The sequence below is a fragment of the Hordeum vulgare genome, chromosome 1H, assembly GCF_904849725.1.
Source record: "Hordeum vulgare subsp. vulgare chromosome 1H, MorexV3_pseudomolecules_assembly, whole genome shotgun sequence".
Taxonomy (NCBI): Eukaryota; Viridiplantae; Streptophyta; class Magnoliopsida; order Poales; family Poaceae; genus Hordeum; species Hordeum vulgare.
Window position 1 is genome coordinate 448770493 of NC_058518.1, and position 15743 is coordinate 448786235.

Consider the following 15743-nt stretch of genomic DNA (forward strand, 5'->3'; position numbering starts at 1 on the left):
TAGGTGTTGCCGCTGCTCTGTCGTCTGATGTTGTTGCTTTGCTAGCTGCTGCTTTGCTAGCTTGTTGTTTGCCTTGCATGTTGTAGCTTGCTGCTAGCTAGTAGATGCTGCCGTCGTTGCCGTGCTGCTAAGCTAGTTGCTGTAGTTGTAGTCGGCCGCTGCCGGCTAGATGTTGTTGCGTTGCCTCGCCCTATCTCCTTCCGGGACCGTCGCCGAATACCGTGTACACCATCCCCGCCACTGTGGATCGTCGACAAGTTCACCGAGTACCTCGACGACCCCGGACCTCTTCGGACCCGTGTTCGACTACCGTCGCCGAAGAACCGTCTACCAACGCCAAGAGTACGACTACCGTCGACGAGACCCGAGTACCACGACTTCCTCTACTTCCACAACTTCCACGACGTCCGCTACGACCCGATCCGCTTCGAATCGCACGCTTCGAAGGTATACCGATGAGACGTGTCGTGTAACGAACGAATGTGATGTATGAGTTGAATGTATGTTGCACCGTATGTTGCCCGTGGCACATTGTGTTCCTCTTCGTTGTGCCCTCGACACATGGGACCCGATATACGGGATCACCCCATCTATATTTAGCATTCCCGCACACGTTCCCAGTACGTTGGCACGATATCTCGACGAGTTATCGGGATAGGAACGTTGCTGTGGCATCGTTTCCGTCTTGCCGCCATGGTATCCTCTCGTGCGCCGTGGCGGCACATGTTTCTTTCTCTTCTTGCCGTGGTGTTGATGAACTTGCATTCATGACGCATTCATGGCATATATCGTGTGTTGCATGCCTCTTGTGTCGTAGCTCCGTTCTATGCTCCGCGTGTTTACCGTCTAGGATGCCTTGTAGGATCACCGCTTCACTGATGGGGAACGTCGCATGGGAAACAAAATTTTCCTACGCGCACGAAGACCTATCATGGTGATGTCCATCTACGAGAGGGGATTTCCGATCTACGTACCCTTGTAGATCGCACAGCAGAAGCGTTAGTGAACGCGGTTCATGTAGTGGAACGTCCTCACGTCCCTCGATCCGCCCCGCGAACCGTCCCACGAACCGTCCCGCGATCTAGTGCCGAACGGACGGCACCTCCGCGTTCAGCACACGTACAACTCGACGATGATCTCGGCCTTCTTGATCCAGCAAGAGAGACAGAGAGGTAGAAGAGTTCTCCGGCAGCGTGACGGCGCTCCGGAGGTTGGTGATGATCTAATCTCGGCAGGGCTCCGCCCGAGCTCTGCAAAAACGCGATCTAGAGGTAAAACCGTGGAGTTATGTGGTCGGGCTGCCTTGGAAAAGTTGTCTCAAATCAGCCCTAATTGCTCCATATATATAGGAGGAGGGAAGGGAGGCTTGCCTTGAGGCTCAAGGAGCCCCAAGGGCTGCGCCACGAAGGGAGGAGGAGTCCTCCTCCAATCCTAGTCCAACTAGGATTGGAAAGTGGAGTCCTTCTCTCCTTTCCCACCTCCTTTTTTTTTCTTTAATCTTTGATTTTCTATCCTTGGCACATAGGGCCCTCTTGGGCTGTCCCACCATCCCACCAAGGGCTAGTGCGCCACCCCAAGGCCTATGGGCTTCCCCGGGGTGGGTTGCCCCCCCCCCCCCCCCCCCCCCCCGCGGTGAACATCCGGAACCCATTCGTCATTCCCGGTACATTCCCGGTAACTCCGAAAACCTTTCGGTAATCAAATGAGGTTATCCTATATATCAATCTTCGTTTCCGGACCATTCTGGAAACCCTCGTGACGTCCGTGATCTCATTCGGGACTCCGAACAACATTCGGTAACCAACCATATAACTCAAATACGCATAAAACAACGTCAAACCGTAAGTGTGCAGACCCTGCGGGTCCGAGAACTATGTAGACATGACCCGAGTGACTCCTCGGTCAATATCCAATAGCGGTACCTGGATGCCCATATTGGATCCCACATATTCTACGAAGATCTTATCGTTTGAACCTCAGTGCCAAGGATTCATATAATCCCGTATGTCATTCCCTTTGTCCTTCGGTATGTTACTTGCCCGAGATTCGATCGTCAGTATCCGTATACCTATTTCAATCTTGTTTACCGGCAAGTCTCTTTACTCGTTCCGTAGTACAAGATCCCGCAACTTACACTAAGTCACATTGCTTGCAAGGCTTGTGTGTGATGTTGTATTACTGAGTGGGCCCCGAGATACCTCTCCGTCACACGGAGTGACAAATCCCAGTCTCGATCCATACTAACTCAACGAACACCTTCGGAGATACGTGTAGAGCATCTTTATAGTCACCCAGTTACGTTGCGACGTTTGATACACACAAAGCATTCCTCCGGTGTCAGTGAGTTATATGATCTCATGGTCATAGGAACAAATACTTGACACGCAGAAAACAGTAGCAACAAAATGACACGATCAACATGCTACGTCTATTAGTTTGGGTCTAGTTAGGCCTGGGCATTCGGTTAAACCGAACAGGTCGGTTCGGTGCCTCGGTTTAGTTTAATTTTCGGTTTCCTAATTTTCCTAACCGATCGGTTCTCACACAAATCATTAACCGAGACTTCGGTCGACCAGAAACTCGGTCCGGTCCTCGGTTATACCCGAAGAGACCCGATATATGCTAGGAGGAAGGAATCGTAAGTCAATTTCTGGGTAAGAAGACACGAACGGCCGGACAAGACCTGTTGATCCAAGCACGCACACCTAGCGGCCGCTGGGACTGCGATTGGAAACGGAGGCGGCGGACGGCCATGTGCCATGCATCATGCGCCTGTGCAAAGCCTCTGGAAGTCTGGAGCGAGCCTGGCTAGGATAAGTTTGGCTTGCGTGTGCATTTCTTGACGGGGCTGCATGTGTTGTTCAATTATTTTATTTATTAATTAAGGAAAGCATGTGTTGTTGGATGGTGCATATTAACGTGGACTGGGTTTCATTGGCTGGTTGTACTATAGTACAATACATATTATTTCGGTTAGTTCGGAGGATTCGGTTAGCACACTCCAACAACCGAATGCATCGAAGTAATTTCGGTTTCTGATGCTAGTTAACCGAGTGAACAACCAAAGATTCGGTCCCCGGTTTTTTCCAGTTCGGTCTCGGTTTTTTCGGATCCGGTCTTCGGTTTCCGGTTTTTATGCCCACCCCTAGGTCTAGTCCATCACATGATTCTCCTAATAACGTGATCCAGTTATCAAGCAACAACACCTTGTATATAATCAGAAGACCCTGACTATCTTTGATCAACTGGCTAGCCAACTAGAGGCTTGCTAGGGACAGTGTTTTGTCTATGTATCCACACAAGTATATAAGTCTTCATTCAATACAATTATAGCATGGATAATAAACGATTATCTTGATACATGAATTATAATAATAACTATATTCATTATTGCCTCTAGGGCATAATTCCAACAGTCTACCACTTGCACTAGAGTCAATAATCTAGCCCTCACATCATCATGTGAATTACATTGTAATAAATCTAACACCCATACAGTTCTGGTGTTGATCATGCTTTGCCCGTGGAAGAGGTTTAGTCAGCGGGTCTGCTACATTCAGATCCGTGTGCACTTTGCATATATTTACGTCCTCCCCTTCGACGTAGTCGCGGATGAGGTTGAAGCGTCGTTTGATGTGTCTGGTCTTCTTGTGAAACTGTGGTTCCTTTGCTAAGGCAATGGCACCCGTGTTGTCACAGAACAAGGTTATTGGATTCAGTGCGCTTGGCACCACTCCAAGATCCGTCATGAACTGCTTCATCCAGACACCCTCCTTAGCCGCCTCAGAGGCAGCCATGTACTCTGCTTCACATGTAGAATCAGCTACGACGCTTTGCTTGGAACTGCACCAGCTTACTGCACCCCCATTAAGAATAAATACGTATCCGGTCTGCGACTTAGAGTCGTCCGGATCTGTGTCAAAGCTTGCATCGACGTAACCCTTTGCGGCGAGCTCTTCGTCACCTCCATACACGAGAAACATCTCCTTAGTCCTTTTCAGGTACTTCAGGATATTCTTGACCGCCGTCCAGTGATCCACTCCTGGATTACTCTAGAACCTGCCTGCCATACTTATGGCCAGGCTAACGTCCGGTCTAGTGCACATCATTGCATACATGATAGAACCTATGGCTGAAGCATAGGGGACGGTGCTCATATGCTCTCTATCCTTATCAGTTGATGGGCACTGAGTCTTAGTCAATCTCGTACCTTGTAAAACCGGCAAGAACCCTTTCTTGGACTATTCCATTTCGAACCTCTTCAAAACTTTATCAAGGTATGTGCTTTGTGAAAGTCCTATCAGGCGTTTCGATCTATCCCTGTAGATCTTAATGCCTAGAATGTAAGCAGTTTCTCCTAGGTCCTTCATAGAGAAACTTTTATTCAAGTAATCCTTTATGCTCTCCAAAAACTCTACGTTGTTTCCAATCAGCAATATGTCATGCACATATAATATTAGAAACGCCACAGAGCTCCCACTCACTTTCTTGTAAATACAAGATTCTCCAACCACTTGTATAAACCCAAATGCTTTGATCACCTCATCAAAGCGTTTGTTCCAACTCCGAGATGCTTGCACCAGTCCATAAATGGATCGATGGAGCTTGCACACCTTGTTAGCATTCTTAGGATCGACAAAACCTTCGGGTTGCATCATATACAACTCTTCCTTAAGGAAACCGTTGAGGAACATCGTTTTGACATCCATCTGCCAGATTTCATAATCGAAAAATGCAGCTATTGCTAACATGATTCTGACGGACTTAAGCATCGCTACAGGTGAGAATGTCTCATCGTAGTCAACTCCTTGAACTTGTGAAAAACCCTTTGCCACAAGTCGAGCTTCATAAACGGTCACATTGCCGTCAGCGTCCGTCTTCTTCTTAAAGATCCATTTGTTCTGAATGGCCTTGCGGCCCTCAGGTAGTACTTCCAAAGTCCACACTTTGTTTTCATACATGGATCCTATCTCGGACTTCATGGCCTCCAGCCATTTGTTGGAATCTGGGCCCACCATTGCTTCTTCATAATTTGCAAGTTCATTGTTGTCTAACAACATGATTGACAAAACGGGATTACCGTACCACTCTGGAGCAGCACGTGGTCTCGTCGACCTGCGTGGTTCGATAGGAACTTGAACCGGAGTTTCATGATCATCATCATTAACTTCCTCCCCAATCGGCATCGCAACGACAGGGGTTTCCCCTTGCCCTGCGCCACCATCCAGAGGGATGAGAGGTTCGACAACCTCATCAAGTTCTATCTTCCTCCTACTCAATTCTCTCGAGAGAAACTCCTTCTCGAGAAAAGCTCCGTTTTTAGCAACAAACACTTTGCCCTCAGATTTGAGATAGAAGGTGTACCCAACTGTGTCTTTTGGGTAACCTATGAAGACGCACTTTTCCGCTTTGGGTTCCAGCTTTTCAGGCTGAAGCTTTTTGACATAAGCATCACATCCCCAAACTTTAAGAAACGACAACTTCGGCCTTTTGCCATATCGCAGTTCGTATGGTGTCGTCTCAACGGATTTTGATGGTGCCCTATTTAAAGTGAATGCAGTTGTGTCTAATGCATAACCCCAAAACGATAACGGCAAATCGGTAAGAGACATCATAGATCGCACCATTTCCAATAAAGTACGATTACGACGTTCGGACACACCATTACGCTGTGGTGTTCCCGGCGGTGTCAACTGTGAAACAATTCCACATTGTCTTAAGTGAGCACCAAACTCGAAACTCAGATATTCACCCCCACGATCAGACCGTAGGAACTTGATCTTCTTGTTACGATGATTTTCAACTTCACTCTGAAATTGCTTGAACTTTTCAAATGTTTCAGACTTGTGCTTCATTAAGTAGACATAACCATATCTACTCAAATCGTCAGTGAAGGTGAGAAAATAACGATATCCGCCGCGTGCCTCCACGCTCATCGGACCGCACACATCGGTATTCATGATTTCCAACAAGTCACTGGCACGCTCCATTGTTCCGGAGAACGGAGTTTTAGTCATCTTGCCCATGAGGCATGGTTCGCACGTGTCAAGTGAACCAAAGTCAAGTGACTCCAAAAGTCCATCGGTATGGAGTTTCTTCATGCGCTTTACACCAATATGACCTAAGCGGCAGTGCCACAAAAACATGGCGCTATCATTGTTAACTCTAACTCTTTTGGTCTCAATGTTATGTATATGTGTATCACTATCAAGATTCAATATGAACAATCCTCTCACATTGGGTGCATGACCATAAAAGATGTTACTCATAGAAATAGAACAACCATTATTCTCTGACTTAAAAGAGTAACCGTCTCGCAATAAACAAGATCGAGATATAATGTTCATGCTCAACGCAGGCACTAAATAACAATTATTCAAGTTCATAACTAATCCCGATGGTAACTGAAGTGAAACTGTGCCGACGGCGATTGCATCAACCTTGGAACCATTTGTTGGAATTATGCCCTAGAGGCAATAATAAATATAGTTATTATTATAAGTCCTGTATGAAGATAATCGTTTATTATCCATGCTATAATTGTATTGAATGAAGACTCATTTACATGTGTGGATACATAGACAAAACACCGTCCCTAGCAAGCCTCTAGTTGGCTAGCCAGTTGATCAAAGATAGTCAGTGTCTTCTGATTATGAACAAGGTGTTGTTGCTTGATAACTGGATCACGTCATTAGGAGAATCACGTGATGGACTAGACCCAAACTAATAGACGTAGCATGTAGATCGTGTCATTTTGTTGCTACCGTTTTCTGCGTGTCAAGTATTTATTCCTATGACCATGAGATCATATAACTCACTGACACCGAAGGAATGCTTTGTGTGTATCTAACGTTGCAACGTAACTGGGTGACTATAAAGATGCTCTACAGGTATCTCCGAAGGTGTTAGTTGAGTTAGTATGGATCAAGACTGGGATTTGTCACTCTGTGTGACGGAGAGGTATCTCGGGGCCCACTCGGTAATACAACATCACACACAAGCCTTGCAAGCAATGTAACTTAGTGTAAGTTGCGGGATCTTGTATTACGGAACGAGTAAACAGACTTGCCGGTAAACGAGATAGAAATAGGTATGCGGATACCGACGATCGAATCTCGGGCAAGTAACATACGAAGGACAAAGGGAATGACATACGGGATTATATGAATCCTTGGCACTGAGGTTCAAACGATAAGATCTTCGTAGAATATGTAGGATCCAATATGGGCATCCAGGTCCCGCTATTGGATATTGACCGAGGAGTCTCTCGGGTCATGTCTACATAGTTCTCGAACCCGCAGGGTCTGCACACTTAAGGTTCGACGTTGTTTTATGCGTATTTGAGTTATATGGTTGGTTACCGAATGTTGTTCGGAGTCCCGGATGAGATCACGGACGTCACGAGGGTTTCCGGAATGGTCCGGAAACGAAGATTGATATATAGGATGACCTCATTTGATTACCGGAAGGTTTTCGGAGTTACCGGGAATGACGAATGGGTTCCGGGAGTTCACCGGGGGGGGGGCAACCCTCCCCGGGGAAGCCCATAGGCCTTGAGGGTGGCGCACCAGCCCTTAGTGGGCTGGTGGGACAGCCCAAAAGGGCCCTATGCGCCTAGGAAATAAAATCAAAGAGAAAAAAAAAGAGGAGGTGGGAAGGGAAGGAAGGACTCCCACCCACCAAACCAAGTCCAACTCGGTTTGGGGGGGGGGGAGCCTTCCCCCCTTGGCTCGGCCGACCCCCTTGGGGCTCCTTGAGCCCCAAGGCAAGGTCCCCTCCCTCCCACCTATATATACGGAGGTTTTAGGGTTGATTTGAGACGACTTTTCCACGGCAGCCCGACCACATACCTCCACGGTTTTTCCTCTAGATCGCGTTTCTCCGGAGCTCGGGCGCAGCCCTGCTGAGACAAGGTCATCACCAACCTCCGGAGTGCCTTCACGCTGCCGGAGAACTCTTCTACCTCTCCGTCTCTCTTGCTGGATCAAGAAGGCCGAGATCATCGTCGAGTTGTACGTGTGCTGAACGCGGAGGTGTCGTCCGTTTGGTACTAGATCGTGGGACTGATCGCGGGATTGTTCGCGGGGCGGATCGAGGGACGTCAGGACGTTCCACTACATCAACCGTGTTCACTAACGCTTCTGCTGTACGATCTACAAGGGTACGTAGATCACTCATCCCCTCTCGTAGATGGACATCACCATGATAGTTCTTCGTGCGCGTAGGAAATTTTTTGTTTCCCATGCGACGTTCTCCAACAGTGGCATCATGAGCGAGGTTCATGCGTAGATGTCTTCTCGAGTAGAACACAAAAGTTTTTGTGGGCGGTGATGTGCGTTTTGCTGCCCTCCTTAGTCTTTTCTTGATTTCGTGGTATTGTTGGATTGAAGCGGCTTGGACCGACATTACTCGTACGCTTACGAGAGACTGGTTTCATCGCTACGAGTAACCCCGTTGCTCAAAGATGACTGGCAAGTGTCAGTTTCTCCAACTTTAGTTGAATCGGATTTGACCGAGGAGGTCCTTGGATGAGGTTAAATAGCAACTCATATATCTCCGTTGTGGTGTTTGCGTAAGTAAGATGCGATCCTACTAGATACCCGTGGTCACCACGTAAAACATGCAACAACAAAATTAGAGGACGTCTAACTTGTTTTTGCAGGGTATGCTTGTGATGTGATATGGCCAACGATGTGATGTGATATATTGGATGTATGAGATGATCATGTTGTAATAGATAATATCGACTTGCACGTCGATGGTACGGCAACCGGCAGGAGCCATAGGGTTGTCTTTATACTAATGTTTGTGCTTGCAGATGCGTTTACTATTTTGCTAGGATGTAGCTTTAGTAGTAATAGCACGAGTAGCACGACAACCCCGATGGCGACACGTTGATGGAGATCATGGCGTGGCGCCGGTGACAAGAAGATCGTGCCAGTGCTTTGGTGATGGAGATCAAGAAGCACGTGATGATGGCCATATCATGTCACTTATGAATTGCATGTGATGTTAATCCTTTTATGCACCTTATTTTGCTTAGAACGACGGTAGCATTATGAGGTGATCTCTCACTAAATTTCAAGACGAAATTGTGTTCTCCCCGACTGTGCACCGTTGCTACAGTTCGTCGTTTCGAGACACCACGTGATGATCGGGTGTGATAGACTCAACGTTCACATACAACGGGTGCAAAACAGTTGCGCACGCGGAACACTCGGGTTAAGCTTGACGAGCCTAGCATGTGCAGACATGGCCTCGGAACACATGAGACCGAAAGGTCGATCATGAATCATATAGATGATGTGATTAGCATAGGGATGCTTACCACTGAAACTATACTCAACTCACGTGATGATCGGACTTGAGCTAGTGTAAGTGGATCATGAACCACTCAAATGACTAAGAGAGATGTACTTTTTGAGTGGGAGTTTAGCGTATAATTTTGATGAAAGTTAAACTCTAAATTATCTTCAACATAGTCTAAGTCCACTTTGAATATATTTGTGTTGTAGATCATGGCTCACGCGATAGTCACCCTGAATTTTAATACGTTCCTAGAGAAAGCTAAGTTGAAAGATGATGGAAGCTACTTTGTAGACTGGGCTCGTAATCTTAAGCTAATCTTACAATCTGGGAAGAAGGATTATGTCCTTAATGCTGCGCTAGGAGATGAACCACCCGCTACGGCTGATCAGGATGTTAAGAACGCTTGGTTAGCACGTAAGGAGGACTACTCAGTAGTTCAATGTGCAGTCTTGTATGGCTTAGAACCGGGACTTCAATGTCGCTTTGAGCGTCATGGAGCATTTGAGATGTTCCAGGAGTTGAAGTTTATATTTCAGAAGAACGCCCGGATCGAGAGGTATGAGACCTCCGATAAATTCTATGCTTGCAAGATGGAGGAAAACTCGTCTGTCAGTGAACATGTGCTCAAAATGTCTGGGTACTCAAACCGTCTAGCCGAGCTGGGGATTGAACTCACGCAAGAGGCTATCACTGACAGAATCCTTCTATCACTGCTGCCAAGCTATAAAGGCTTTGTGTTGAACTACAACATGCAAGGGATGAACAAGTCTCCCGGCGAGTTGTTTGCGATGCTGAAAGTCGCAGAGTCTGAACTCCGTAAAGAGCATCAAGTGTTGATGGTGAATAAGACCACTAGTTTCAAGAGAAACGGCAAATGCAAGAAGGGTAATTCAAAGAAGAGCGGCAAGCCTGTTGCCAATCCGACGAAGAAACCCAAAGCTGGACCTAAGCCTGAAACGGAGTGTTACTATTGCAAGGGTATGGGTCACTGGAAGCGCAATTGCCCCAAGTATCTGGCAGATAAGAAGGCGGCCAAAGAAAAATCAGGTATATTTGATATACAAGTTATTGATGTGTACTTAACCGGCTCTCGTAGTAGTGCCTGGGTATTCGATACCGGTTCTGTTGCTCATATTTGCAACTCGAAACAGGAACTGCGGAATAGACGAAGGCTGGCAAAAGATGAAGTGACGATGCGCGTAGGAAATGGTTCCAAGGTTGATGCAATCGCCGTCGGCACAGTTTCACTTCAGTTACCATCAGGATTAGTGATGAACTTAAAACATTGTTATTTAGTGCCTGCGTTGAGCATGAACATTATATCTGGATCTTGTTTATTGCGAGACGGTTACTCTTTTAAGTCAGAGAATAATGGTTGTTCTATTTCTATGAGTAACATCTTTATGGTCATGCACCCAATGTGAGAGGATTGTTAATATTGAATCCTGATAGCAATACACACATACATAACATTGAGACCAAAAGAGTTAGAGTTAACAATGATAGCGCCATATTTTTGTGGCACTGCCGCTTAGGTCATATTGGTATAAAGCGCATGAAGAAACTCCATGTTGATGGACTTTTGGAGTCACTTGACTTTGATTCACTTGACACGTGCGAACCATGCCTCATGGGCAAGATGACTAAGACTCCGTTCTCCGGAACAATGGAGCGTGCAAGTGACTTGTTGGAAATCATACATACCGATGTGTGTGGTCCGATGAGCGTGGAGGCACGCGGCGGATATCGTTATTTTCTCACCTTCACTGACGATTTGAGTAGATATGGTTATGTCTACTTGATGAAGCACAAGTCTGAAACATTTGAAAAGTTCAAGCAATTTCAGAGTGAAGTTGAAAATCATCGTAACAAGAAGATCAAATTCCTACGGTCTGATCGTGGGGGTGAATATCTGAGTTTCGAGTTTGGTGCTCACTTAAGACAATGTGGAATTGTTTCACAGTTAACACCGCCTGGAACACCACAGCGTAATGGTGTGTCCGAACGTCGTAATCGTACTTTATTAGAGATGGTGCGATCTATGATGTCTCTTACCGATTTCCCGTTATCATTTTGGTGTTATGCATTAGAAACAGATGCATTCACTTTAAATAGGGCACCATCAAAATCCGTTGAGACGACACCATACGAACTGTGGTATGGCAAAAGGCCAAAGTTGTCGTTTCTGAAAGTTTGGGGATGTGATGCTTATGTCAAAAAGCTTCAGCCTGAAAAGCTGGAACCCAAAGCGGAAAAATGCGTCTTCATAGGTTACCCAAAAGAGACAGTTGGGTACACCTTCTATCTCAAATCCGAGGGCAAAGTGTTTGTTGCTAAAAATGGAGCTTTTCTCGAGAAGGAGTTTCTCTCGAGAGAATTGAGTGGGAAGAAGATAGAACTTGACGAGGTTGTCGAACCTCTCATCCCTCTGGATGGTGGCGCAGGACAAGGGGAAACCTCTGTCGTTGCGACGCCGGTTGAGGAGGAAGTTAATGATGATGATCATGAAACTCCGGTTCAAGTTTCTGTCGAACCACGCAGGTCGACGAGACCACGTGCTGCTCCAGAGTGGTACGGTAATCCCGTCTTGTCAATCATGTTGTTGGACAACAATGAACCTGCAAATTATGAAGAAGCAATGGTGGGCTCGGATTCCAACAAATGGCTAGAAGCCATGAAGTCCGAGATAGGATCCATGTATGAGAACAAAGTGTGGACTTTGGAGGTACTGCCTGAGGGCCGCAAGGCTATTCAGAACAAATGGATCTTTAAGAGGAAGACGGACGCTGACGGCAATGTAACCGTTTATAAAGCTCGACTTGTGGCAAAGGGTTTTTCGCAAGTTCAAGGAGTTGACTACGATGAGACATTCTCACCCGTAGTGATGCTTAAGTCCGTCAGAATCATGTTAGCAATAGCTGCATTTTTCGATTATGAAATCTGGCAGATGGATGTCAAAGCGGCGTTCCTTAACGGTTTCCTTAAGAAAGAATTGTATATGATGCAACCCGAAGGTTTTGTCGATCCTAAGAATGCTAACAAGGTGTGCAAGCTCCAGCGATCCATTTATGGACTGGTGCAAGCATCTCGGAGTTGGAACAAGCGCTTTGTTGAGGTGATCAAAGCATTTGGGTTTATACAAGTGGTTGGAGAATCTTGTATTTACAAGAAAGTGAGTGGGAGCTCTGTGGCGTTTCTAATATTATATGTGGATGACATATTGCTGATTGGAAACAACGTAGAGTTTTTGGAGAGCATAAAGGATTACTTGAATAAAAGTTTCTCTATGAAGGACCTAGGAGAAGCTGCTAACATTCTAGGCATTAAGATCTATAGGGATAGATCAAAACGCCTGATAGGACTTTCACAAAGCACATACCTTGATAAAGTTTTGAAGAGGTTCAAAATGGAACAGTCCAAGAAAGGGTTCTTGCCAGTTTTACAAGGTACGAGATTGAGTAAGACTCAGTGCCCAGCAACTGATGAAGATAGAGAGCATATGCGCTCCGTCCCCTATGCTTCAGCCATAGGTTCTATCATGTATGCAATGTTGTGCACTAGACCGGATGTTAGCCTGGCCATAAGTATGGCAGGTAGGTTCCAGAGTAATCGAGGAGTGGATCACTGGACAGCGGTCAAGAATATCCTGAAGTACCTGAAAAGGACTAAGGAGATGTTTCTCGTGTATGGAGGTGACGAAGAGCTCGCCGTAAAAGGTTACGTCGATGCAAGCTTTGACACAGATCCGGACGACTCTAAGTCACAAACCGGATACGTATTTATTCTTAATGGGGGTGCGGTAAGCTGGTGCAGTTCCAAGCAAAGCGTCGTAGCAGATTCTACATGTGAAGCGGAGTACATGGCTGCCTCGGAGGGAGCTAAGGAGGGTGTTTGGATGAAGCAGTTCATGACGGATCTTGGAGTGGTGCCAAGCGCACTGAATCCAATAACCTTGTTCTGTGACAACACGGGTGCCATTGCCTTAGCAAAGGAACCACGGTTTCACAAGAAGACCAGACACATCAAATGGCGCTTCAACCTCATCCGCGACTACGTCGAGGGAGAGGACGTAAATATATGCAAAGTGCACACGGATCTGAATGTAGCGGACCGGCTGACTAAACCTCTTCCACGGCCAAAGCATGATCAACACCAGAACTGTATGGGTGTTAGATTTATTACAATATAATTCGCATGATGATGTGAGGGCTAGATTATTGACTCTAGTGCAAGTGGGAGACTCTTGGAATTATGCCCTAGAGGCAATAATAAATATAGTTATTATTATAATTCCTGTATCAAGATAATCGTTTATTATCCATGCTATAATTGTATTGAATGAAGACTCATTTACATGTGTGGATACATAGACAAAACACCGTCCCTAGCAAGCCTCTAGTTGGCTAGCCAGTTGATCAAAGATAGTCAGTGTCTTCTGATTATGAACAAGGTGTTGTTGCTTGATAACTGGATCACGTCATTAGGAGAATCACGTGATGGACTAGACCCAAACTAATAGACGTAGCATGTAGATCGTGTCATTTTGTTGCTACTGTTTTCTGCGTGTCAAGTATTTATTCCTATGACCATGAGATCATATAACTCACTGACACCGGAGGAATGCTTTGTGTGTATCAAACGTCGCAACGTAACCGGGTGACTATAAAGATGCTCTATAGGTATCTCTGAAGGTGTTAGTTGAGTTAGTATGGATCAAGACTGGGATTTGTCACTCCGTGTGACGGAGAGGTATCTCGGGTCCCACTCGGTAATACAACATCACACACAAGCCTTGCAAGCAATGTAACTTAGTGTAAGTTGCGGGATCTTGTATTACCGAACGAGTAAAGAGACTTGCCGGTAAACGAGATTGAAATAGGTATGCGGATACTGACGATCGAATCTCAGGCAAGTAACATACCGAAGGACAAAGGGAATGACATACGGGATTATATGAATCCTTGGCACTGAGGTTCAAATGATAAGATCTTCGTAGAATATGTAGGATCCAATATGGGCATCCAGGTCCCGCTATTGGATATTGACCGAGGAGTCTCTCGGGTCATGTCTACATAGTTCTCGAACCCGCAGGGTCTGCACACTTAAGGTTCGACGTTGTTTTATGCGTATTTGAGTTATATGGTTGGTTACCGAATGTTGTTCGGAGTCCCGGATGTGATCACGGACGTCACGAGGGTTTCCGGAATGGTCCGGAAACGAAGATTGATATACAGGATGACCTCATTTGATTACCGGAAGGTTTTCGGAGTTACCGGGAATGACGAATGGGTTCCGGGAGTTCACCCGGGGTGGGGGGGCAACCCACCCCGGGGAGGCCCATAGGCCTTGAGGGTGGCGCACCAGCCCTTAGTGGGCTGGTGGGACAGCCCAAAAGGGCCCTATGCGCCTAGGAAAGAAAATCAAAGAGAAAAAAAAGAGGAGGTGGGAAGGGAAGGAAGGACTCCCACCCACCAAACCAAGTCCAACTCGGTTTGGGGGGGGGAGCCTTCCCCCCTTGGCTCGGTCGACCCCCTTGGGGCTCCCTGAGCCCCAAGGCAAGGTCCCCTCCCTCCCACCTATATATACGGAGGTTTTAGGGCTGATTTGAGACGACTTTTCCACGGCAGCCCGACCACATACCTCCACGGTTTTTCCTCTAGATCGCGTTTCTGCGCAGCTCGGGCGGAGCCCTGCTGAGACAAGGTCATCACCAACCTCCGGAGCGCCGTCACGCTGTCGGAGAACTCTTCTACCTCTCCGTCTCTCTTGGTGGATCAAGAAGGCCGAGATCATCGTCGAGCTGTACGTGTGCTGAACGCGGAGGTGCCGTCCGTTCGGTACTAGATCGTGGGACTGATCGCGGGATTGTTCGCGGGGCGGATCAAGGGACATGAGGACGTTCCACTACATCAACCGCGTTCACTAACGCTTCTGCTGTACGATCTACAAGGGTACGTAGATCACTCATCCCCTCTCGTAGATGGACATCACCATGATAGGTCTTCGTGCGCGTAGGAACATTTTTGTTTCCCATGCGACGTTCTCCAACACCATTTCCTACGCGCATCGTCACTTCATCTTTCGCCAGCCTTCGCCTATTCCGCAGTTCTTGTTTCGAGTTGCAAATATGAGCAACAGAACCGGTATCGAATACCCAGGCACTACTACGAGAGCCTGTTAAGTACACATCAATAACATGTATATCAAATATACCTGATTTTTCTTTGGCCGCCTTCTTATCAGCCAGATACTTGGGGCAGTTGCGCTTCTAGTGACCCATACTCTTGCAATAGTAGCACTCTGTTTCAGGCTTAGGTCCAGCTTTGGGTTTCTTCGTCGGATTGGCAACAGGCTTGCCGCTCTTCTTTGAATTACCCTTCTTGCCTTTGCCGTTTCTCTTGAAACTAGCGGTCTTATTCACCATCAACACTTGA